This window comes from Lycium barbarum, chromosome 12 (assembly GCF_019175385.1).
Source record: "Lycium barbarum isolate Lr01 chromosome 12, ASM1917538v2, whole genome shotgun sequence".
NCBI classification, from domain to species: Eukaryota; Viridiplantae; Streptophyta; class Magnoliopsida; order Solanales; family Solanaceae; genus Lycium; species Lycium barbarum.
In genome coordinates, this window is record NC_083348.1 from 63,577,772 (window position 1) to 63,588,181 (window position 10,410).

The window sequence follows — 10,410 nt, forward strand, 5'->3', positions numbered from 1 at the left end:
TAGCAGCCTCCATATTCACAAATTTCAGATTTTTAGAGAGAGAAAGTGAGAGAGAGGAGAGCTAGAGAGAGAAAGTAGAGAATCAACCAAGTTTAAGGCCCCGAATCCCGAAGCTCATGAAGGATAAAGTGTAGTATAAGTTGTTGTCGTCATTTTAAGCTAAAGATCCGACTTGGGGGTGTTGATTTCGTGGTGACTACCCAAAAGGTAATATTTCTACTCCCTAATCACTTATAATTGTGAATTAATGAATTCTTGGGAGAATAATAATTGGGTTTGTTGAAGATGATTATATGAACTATGCTAGAATTGTTGGATTGTTGACTTGGGATTGTTGTATTCATATGGGTGATGAAGAATGATGTTAATTGCATCTAATTGGGATTGTAGAAATGACTAGAAGTAAAAGAATGGGGATTTGGTGAAGAAAACACCATTAATGAGGGTGATAGAGCTTCATGCCCACTAAGTGTTTGATAAAATGCTTAGATGAACAAAACATGGATATTATTGCTAATATAGAATCCCTATGACTTGTATTGCTATAGATTGAAGTTGAAGGGGGGTTGAAGAACATTGTGATAAGCTCAAAAGCGGAAAGTTAAGGTATGTAGAACTTCCATCCACATGTGGGAATCTCTACGTTCTTCCCCATGATCCGTTTCGTAAAATTCATGAAGTTCAAATCCTAGGGCATTAAACACAACATATTGGTAGCCCGTAATTATGTATTTATGTACATGAATTTTGTATCTATATTCGTTATTATATTCCTAATCTTCCATTACGGTTATTAGGAATCCTAGCTAAATCCATGAATCATGAATTCTTCCTCATGCGTTCTCATTATGTTTATATGAAACTTTATGATTTCATCCAGCATGTTACAAGTATGTTTTCAAGACAAGTATATTTATATGATTTCGAATTATTGTTATTTGCTCATGAACCAAAAACATGTTTTGTAAGACTATGACAAGTTATCTTATGAAACTATACAAGCAAGTTAAGATTCCTGAAAACCATGTACAAGCAAGTTATGATTCATGAACACTATGTACAAGCAAGTTATGATTCATGATATACCATGGGCAGCAAGTGCCACTATTTTACATGTTCATGTTTTGGGAGTTGCATTAATTACCGAGGAGGGCTTCAGATAGCCTGAAACTACGTAGCCACCGTAGGATGAGGATCGCTCCACCCATGTCCCAGACGACCTCTCATAATGACTGGATCCTTTCATATTTTATCAAATCTCATGTTCCCTGGCAAGGACTGAGTGTTTAGCTGGCGGGACGCAAGCACCAGACCATGGATCGGTTATAAGTTATTGCTCTCCCTACTTATCATGTTTTACTAATGTTATATATATACATATGTACTCATGCTCATGTTCATGTCCAGGTTTTCAGTTTAAGTTCTTATCATGTTATTCCCTGTCCCATGTTATTTATTTCGGTTGCTTTACATACCAGTACATTCAATGTGCTGACATCCCCTTTTATTGCTCGGGGGCCTGCATTTCACGATGCAGGTACAAACTTACAGGACGACGCCTCTGCTCATTCGGATCTGCACGTACCAGCTTATTGGTGAGCCCCATCTCATTCGGGGTTTACTTAATTGTTGTTTATGATTAGTTATGCATCTGAGGTATGCTGGGGGCCTTGTCCTAGTAAGTATGTATTCCAATCAGATCATGATAGAGGTTACTCTCTTATCTACGTCCACGTGGGCTATACTTCCCATGGAACGTCGACTAAGAGCATCAGCTACAACATTCGCTTTCCCCGGATGATAAAGAATATCCACATCATAATCCTTAAGCAATTCGAGCCATCTCCTTTGCCTGAGATTCAACTCCCTTTGCTAGACTAGACAAGTCAGTAATATCATGTCAGACAATTGGAGTCGTATAGCCATTTTGGCTCACTCATGTTTAAACAAGTATTTTATTAAGTATTATGACTTACCATGTTTTATAAAGGCTCATTATGCATTCCTGTTATATTCCGCTTATGCTATGTATCATGATGATTCAGCAAGCCATGTGGTTCGCTCGGTCATATACAGTCAGGCACCGAGTGCCATGTTACGTCCAGGCCATGGTTCGGGGCGTGACAAAACTTGGTATCAAAGCCTAGGTTCAAGGATCTTTAGGGAGTCTATGAAACCGTGTCCAGTGGGGTCTCTTTTATATGTGTGAGGGCCCCACACATATAAACAGTTGATCACCAAGACATTCAGGATTGTCTGATTTCTTTCATATTCTAGATCGTGCAGTTAGAGCAGTATTTTTAGGATGAGTTCCTAATTCGTGCGTGTACATGTTTTCAGAAAATGCCCTACAAAAAATATTACAAGAAGAGAAACACAGCTACCAGCCAAAGGGCTGCCGCGGGAGTAGCTCACGAAGAGACTGTTTCGAGTCAAACAACAGTCCCCACTGCTCCTACGGCTACACCTCCTAACACTTCTGACATGGATATGAGAGGAGCCATCCAGCTGCTTACTCAGATTGTTGCCAACCAGGCGCAGCGACAAGAATCAGCCCCTAGCTTAAGTGCTAGTGGTGGGTCAAATAGTTCAAGAACTCAGGAATTCTTGCGAATGAAACCTCCAACTTTCACAGGGACTAAGGCTGAGGAGGATCCGAAAAATTTTATTGATGGCCTACAGAAAGTGTTTCGTGTTATGCATGTCACTGAGACTGAGGCAGCAGAGTTTGGTGCTTTTCAATTACAAGATGTTGCTCAAATTTGGTATGAGACATGGGAACAATCTCGAGGGGAGGAAGCATCTTCTGCTACTTGGGATGAGTTCGTTGACGCTTTCCTTGGCCATTTCATGCCTATCGAGGTCCGGGAAGCAAAGGCTGTGGAATTTGAGAGGTTGAGGCAGGGTAGCTTAACCGTTCAAGAGTACTATCTCAAATTTATTTCGTTGTCCAGATATGCTTCTCACATGGTTCCCGACATGAGCGCAACGGTTAGGAGATTTGTACTGGGGTTGAAACCCGAATTGCATAGAGATGCCAAGACTGCTGCTCAGAATGATAAGATGACTATCTCTAAGATCTTGGCATTTGTGCAAGGTAATGAAGCTGAACTGAAGGAGGAGGAAGCTCTGCAGAAACAAAAGGATAGAGAATTCAACAAGAGGGATAAATCTTCAAGTAACTTTAGTCAGGGAGGAGGTAGGCGGTTCTTTAAGAACAGGTCAGCAGGACCCGCTCCATCTACAGCTAGTGCCCCAGTCCCTAATTTCAGAAATGACAAGAAGCAGAACTTTAGACCATCGTGTTCTCATTCTCAGGCTAGTGTGGGTCAGTCAGTCTATACTATTCCAGTTTGTAGCAAGTGTACCAAGAGACACTTAGGTGAGTGTCGTATGGGTACAAATGTGTGTTATGGTTGCGGACAGAAGGGCCATATTCAGAGGGACTGTCCATCAGCCAGATAGGGAACCGGAGGTAATGTGACGCAGTCCATAAATTCAGCGGCTCCTCGTCACAATCAGGCCCAGCAGGGGCGTGGAACGGCAAGGTCCGGCAATACAGGTGGTGGTCAGAACCGTTTGTATGCATTGACAGGTCGTCAGGATACAGAGGCTAGAGCAGATGTTGTCACAGGTACCCTCACAGTTTTCACCTTTGAAGTATATGCCCTTATTGATCCAGGATCCACCCTATCTTATGTAACCCCTTTTGTTGCTAAGAAATTTGGTATTGAACCTGAAAAATTGTATGAACCCTTTGAGGTGTCCACCCCCGTTGAGGAATCACTCACAGTTAGACATATGTATAGGGGTTGCCCAGTTTTGGTCTACCACCGCAGAACCATAGCTGATTTAGCAGAATTAGAAATGGTAGACTTCGATGTGATCATGGGTATGGATTGGTTAGCTTCATGTTATGCCACAGTATGTTGTAGAACTAAGGCAGTAAGATTCGAGTTTCCTAATGAGCCAGTCATAGAATGGAAGGGTAATTCAGTAGTACCCAGGGGTAGATTCATTTCTTACCTAAAAGCCAGAAAAATGATTTCCAAAGGTCATATCTACCACCTAGTTCGAGTCAAGGATTCAGATGCTCAGACTCCAACTCTTCAATCTGTTCCAGTTGTAAATGAATTTCCGGAAGTCTTCCCAGAAGATCTTCCAAGAGTCCCTCCTGACAGGGAGATTGAGTTTGGAATTGATTTACTTCCCGATACTCAGCCGATATCTATTCCGCCATACAGAATGACTCCAGCAGAGTTAAAAGAGTTAAAAGCCCAGTTGAAAGATCTTCTTGATAAGGGGTTTATTAGGCCTAGTGTTTCGCCTTGGGGTGCACCATCCTATTTGTCTGAAAGAAGGATGGTTCTTTACGTATGTGTATAGATTACCGTCAGCTGAACAAGGTCACCATTAAGAACAGGTACCCTCTTCCTAGAATCGATGACTTATTTGATCAGCTGCAAGGCGCCCAATGTTATTCCAAGATTGATCTCAGAACAGGCTATCATCAGTTGAAGGTTAAGGAAGTTGATGTTCCTAAGACAGCTTTTAGGACCCGTTATGGCCATTTTGAATTTCTTGTTATGTCATTTGGGTTGACAAATGCACCAGCTGCTTTCATGGATCTTATGAATAGGGTCTTCAAGCCTTATCTCGATTTATTCGTCATTGTCTTCATTGATGATATTTTGGTGTATTCCCGTAATGAGGTCGATCATGCAGAACATCTCAGAATGGTGTTGCAGACTCTTAAAGATCGTGAGCTTTTTGCAAAATTCTCAAAGTGTGAGTTTTGGCTAAAATCAGTGGCATTTTTAGGCCATGTGATCTCGGGTGAAGGTGTTAAAGTTGATTATCAAAAGATTGACGCCGTAAAGAGTTGGCCCAGACCCACCTCAGTTTTTGATATAAGAAGTTTCTTGGGTCTGGCAGGCTATTATCGACGCTTCGTAGAAGGATTTTCTTCTATCTCGGCTCCGTTGACTAAGTTGACACAGAAGAAAGTTAAGTTCCAATGGTCATATGCGTGTGAGTGAAGCTTTGAGGAGTTGAAGAAAAGATTGACTTCTGTTCCAGTTTTGACTTTGCCAGAGGGAACTGAAGGATTCGTGGTTTATTGTGATGCTTCGGGAGTTGGTCTCGGATGTGTCTTAATGCAGCATGGTAAGGTTGTAGCTTATGCATCTCGTCAACTCAAGGTACACGAAAAGAATTATCCGACTCATGACTTAGAGTTGGCAGCTGTAATTTTTGCACTTAAGATATGGCGTCATTATTTGTATAGAGTGCACGTTGATATCTTCACGGATCATAAAAGCCTGCAGTATATCTTCAAGCAAAGGGAGCTAAATCTTAGACAGAGGAGATGACTCGAATTGCTTAAGGATTATGATGTTGATATTCTTTATCATCCGGGAAAAGCAAATGTTGTAGCCGATGCTCTTAGTCGACACTCCATGGGATGTTTAGCCCACGTGGACAAGGATAAGAGAATTATGACGAAGGAAGTTCACCGTTTGGCCAACCTTGGAGTCCGACTTATGGAATCCGGGGATGGTGGTGTGGTCGTTCAGAATAGTGCTCATTCCTCTTTAGTCGTTGAAGTCAAGGAGAAACAATTTAGTGATCCCTATTTGTTGCAGCTGAAGGAAGGGATTCACAAGCATAAGACGACGGCTTTTGAACAAGGGGGAGATGATGGTACCTTGAGGTACCAAGGCAGATTATGTGTCCCAGATGTAGATGGACTCAGAGAGCGAATCATGTCAGAAGCTCACAATTCCAGGTATTCCATTCACCCAAGTTCCACTAAGATGTATCATGATCTCAAGGAGATTTACTGGTGGAACGATATGAAGAAGAATGTGGCAAATTTTGTAGCTAAGTGCCTGAACTGTCAGCAGGTGAAGGCCGAACACCAGAGGCCTGGTGGCCTGGCTCAGAATATTGATATTCGTGTCTGGAAATGGGAAATGATCAATATGGATTTCGTATCAGGTTTACCTCGTTCAGCTAAGAGACATGACTCTATTTGGGTGATCGTTGACCGGCTTACTAAGTCAGCACACTTTTTGCCAGTCAAGACCATATATTCAGCAGAAGATTATGCCAAACTGTATGTTAGTGAGATTGTTAGGTTGCATGGGACACCAGTGTCCATCATTTCAGATCGTGGTGCTCAGTTTACAGTGAATTTCTGGAAATCCTTTTAGAAAGGATTGGGTACCAAGGTGAACCTCAGCACAGCTTTTCATCCACAAACAGATGGCCAGGCAGAACGTACTATTCAGACTCTAGAGGATATGTTGAGAGCATGTGTCTTGGACTTCAAAGGAAATTGGGATGATCACTTACCCCTCATTGAGTTTTCATATAATAACAGCTATCATGCTAGTATGGGGATGACCCCATTTGAAGCTCTGTATGGGCGAAGATGCAGATCACCTATTGGTTGGTTTGAAGTAGGTGAAGCAGAGTTGTTAGGACCAGATTTGGTTTATCAAGCTATGGAGAAAGTCAAGTTAATACAGGAGCGTTTGAAAACAGCTCAGAGCCGCCAGAAGTCTTATACAGATGTGAGACGAAGGGATTTAGAATTTTCAGTTGATGATTCGGTGTTCCTTAAAGTCTCACCCATGAAAGGCGTTATGAGATTTGGCAAGAAAGGGAAGCTAAGTCCCAGATATATTGGACCTTACAGAATTCTACGAAAGGTCGGTCTAGTAGCTTATGAACTTGAGTTGCCACAAGACTTGGCTGCTGTACATCCCGTGTTTCACGTGTCCATGTTGAGGAAGTGTGTAGGAGACCCATCGTTGGTTGTTCCTATTGATACTATAACAGTTAAGGATGAGTTGACTTATGAGGAGATCCCTGTACCCATTCTTGATCGTCAAGTTCGCAAGTTGAGAACCAAGGAAGTAGCCTCAGTAAAGGTCTTGTGGAGGAGCCAGAAAGTCGAAGAGGCCACATGGGAAGCCGAAGAGGACATGAAAGTCCGATATCCTCACTTGTTTGAAGAGCAGGCAGATGGACTTCAAGGTAAATATCTTTAGTTTTCATGTCATGTCCCTTATGTATTCATGCCTCACGTTTCACGTTCAAGTTCATGTATTCCTTATCCATGTCTCACGTTTGGGCACTGTTGTTTCATAAAACTACGTCATATCAGTTTTCATGTCTCATGTTATGTTATGTCACATGTTCTGCGCTCATGTCAGCTATCCAGTGCCCATGTTCATGCCTCATTATTCAAGTTTCCATATAACCATGTCATGTTTCCTTAACGTTCATGTAGTCAAGCCATGTCCAGCCATATTATTAACCATTATCCATCATTCGAGGACGAATGATCCCAAGGGGGAGATATTGTAACACCCCGCATCTTGGAACTAAGTTTAAGCTCATATCATTAGAAGTCTAGCGAAAACACTGAAGGTTTGAGCGTTTGCAAAAATGGTTGATAGGCTTATTTCGGGCGGCGATAACTCCTTGATCCATTGCGAATCTGGAAGAACCCTTGATGAAAGTTGTAGCCCTATTGAATAGCTTTCCAACGGTATATTATAGGGATTAAACGGACATCTGTGCAAAGAGTTATGCCCATTTGACTGAAGCATGTTCGCTGGAAAATTCGTCTACGTTACGGTGACATTACGGACCGTAACTCGTGTTACGGGCCGTAACGGTGAGCCGTAACACAGACGAAATTTCCAGAACCTCACTGGAAATTTCGTTCACGATACGGTCCCAAGATACGGTCCGTCCCTTGTGTTACGGACCGTAACAACGTACCGTAACACAGGGAGAATTTCCAGAAACTTTCTGGAAATTTTCGACAAGGTACGACGCCACGTTACGGTCCGTCCCTTGTGTTACGGGACCGTAACTGTCACGACCCAGCTAGGGACCGTGACGGGTACCCGGGGCTAGCCACCGAGCACCACTCGCTCTAATACTCATCTTACTCATTTAGTGCTCTTTTACCAATTTTATACACGAATTGTAGGAAAATCATATTTTATATAGAAACATAAATACTTATATACATTTGCCTCTCGGCCATCAACATAATTTATACATAATAATAACATCTTGTGAGACCATCTGACCCACACTGCGTATCTACGAGCCTCTACTGACATACTAAACATATAGACGGAACAAGACTCCGTCGTGCCCAAAATATGCTTATATACCAAAAGAAGAATCATAAGCACCTCCGGATGATGGAGTGCTCTCAATCAGCTGACAGCTACTAAGGGTCTAGACCAAGCTCACCTCCCTGTCTACCTGTGGGCATGAACACAGCGTCCAAAGAAAACGGATGTCAGTACGAACATTGTACTGAGTATGAGAGGCATAAACAATGAAGAAAGACAGTGATAATATAATGTGAACATCAATATGAAACATCTGAATTTGAATGACAATCATAAAAGAAGTAATGCATGCTGTCTTACTCATACTCATCATATATGTATAATATGCAAGCTGCCCGTCCATATCGGAATGGTGTGATAATCAATAACATTAGCCCGCGTCCAGGCCTCCCGCGTCCGGGGTACCATCTCATGCCGCCCACTAGTGGTGTCTGCCCATGCCAAAAGGTCATGGTGTATCCGTATAGCTGCCCGCCTTGGCGGTGACTCCCCGGCCAATTAGGCGCGGTGTAATATGATCATGACATGCTTATCATAGTACATGCATAAGACTCAAGATCAACTATACTTTATCGGGGTGGCGTAAGGTCGTGATCCCCCGATTTCATTATGGAGCAATTATTGACATTCTGCCTCACCTTGAAGGAATTAGTACATAAGGTGAGTGTAAGCAATAAATAGCATCATTATTAATATGGCATCATCATATCATGTCTCTTATCTTATATAGACATTTATGGACTTAGGCTTCTAGCTTTCCGGAAAATAGGAACTCATGAAGAGGAAAAAAAAACTTATGCTATAGGATTCATGCCATTAGAAAGAAAGGACTAGCCTCACATACCTTGAACTCTATCTAATGTCCAACTTCTACTTCTCGAGCTCGCAGGTCTAAAATTAAGATAACATAGGCCACAGTTAGATTATCCACATCACTTACTAACCAATCCAAGTACGAATGAAACTTAACAAAATTCGGGCAGCATTTCCCCTGTAAACTTAACAGTCCTCGAAATTCCAACTTAGCCAAACATCAATAAAAATACCAACAACAACAATACCAACAATATCATATCAAACTAGAATTAAATTCATTCTCAAATCACTTCCAAAACAGCCCAACATACATTCGTATACCAATGCTTGTATACGCCTCTTTATTTTCGTATATACCTAGTGTAGCGGCAATAAAAATAACAACAACTAAAACTACAACCAATCTCATGATATTCCAGCCTACAAAACAATTTATAACAACCACCAAACAACCCACATGATAACAACAACAATAACTTATCCGATTTCTCGCAGTTAATTTCGTAGTTCCCATCTCAAATTTTTGCTATGGCGGGGATGAATTTAAATATGCTTAAAGAGAATAATTCTTACCTTATATTCCAAGAAATGATCTTCTCCCACTTTACTTTACTTTGAAGAAAACTCTGATTTTCTATTATTCGGAGCAAACCAACGTGGGCATAACCTACCGTTCCTCATGATTTTACTTCAGCACAAAAGAATAATTCCTACCTTCGTCGTGGCTACAAGTTCCTCGTAAGAAATATTTTTGTTTAGATGAGACTAAAATATACGTATGGACCCTTTTCTTCTTTTTTTGGTTGCTGCATAGTGTGAGATATGTATATATATCTCACTTATAATTGAGATAGGAATTTTACTCCAATTAATTGACCACATGTCCCACTTAATTAGTACCTCCACTTGCCTTCCTAATATGCCACCTATATCCATGATAAGTATGAGTCACCTTTTGCTGCCACTTTTCCCATGACTCACGTGGACTTTTGTCCACAGACCACTAATCCACTTATCCCTTGATTAATTATTTTGTCCCACTTCAATTCAACATTTAACCACTTATTCACATATATGGGCTGCCTTACGTGACATGTGGATGCTATCCACTTCTCCATTTAATTTAATTAATTAATACCATAATCAACTCTTTATTTTTCCACTATGTATACCAATTTCTTGTTAACGTTTTTGTCTCATGAATTAACTATATGGATCCTATGCAGTACGTTTTTTTTTTTTTCCTGTCCAAAGTGACTTTTGTAGCATAAATGTTAATGCTTCACTAATGATGAATAACTTTCTACGCGTCCATCGTTCATATTATGCACCCTTGAGTCATCAATCCATTCAAGACCACTAAATTCCATTTTGTCGTAATTAATGCCATGTAGCAGCCCACGAAATACTTATCCATTTAAATCCTAAT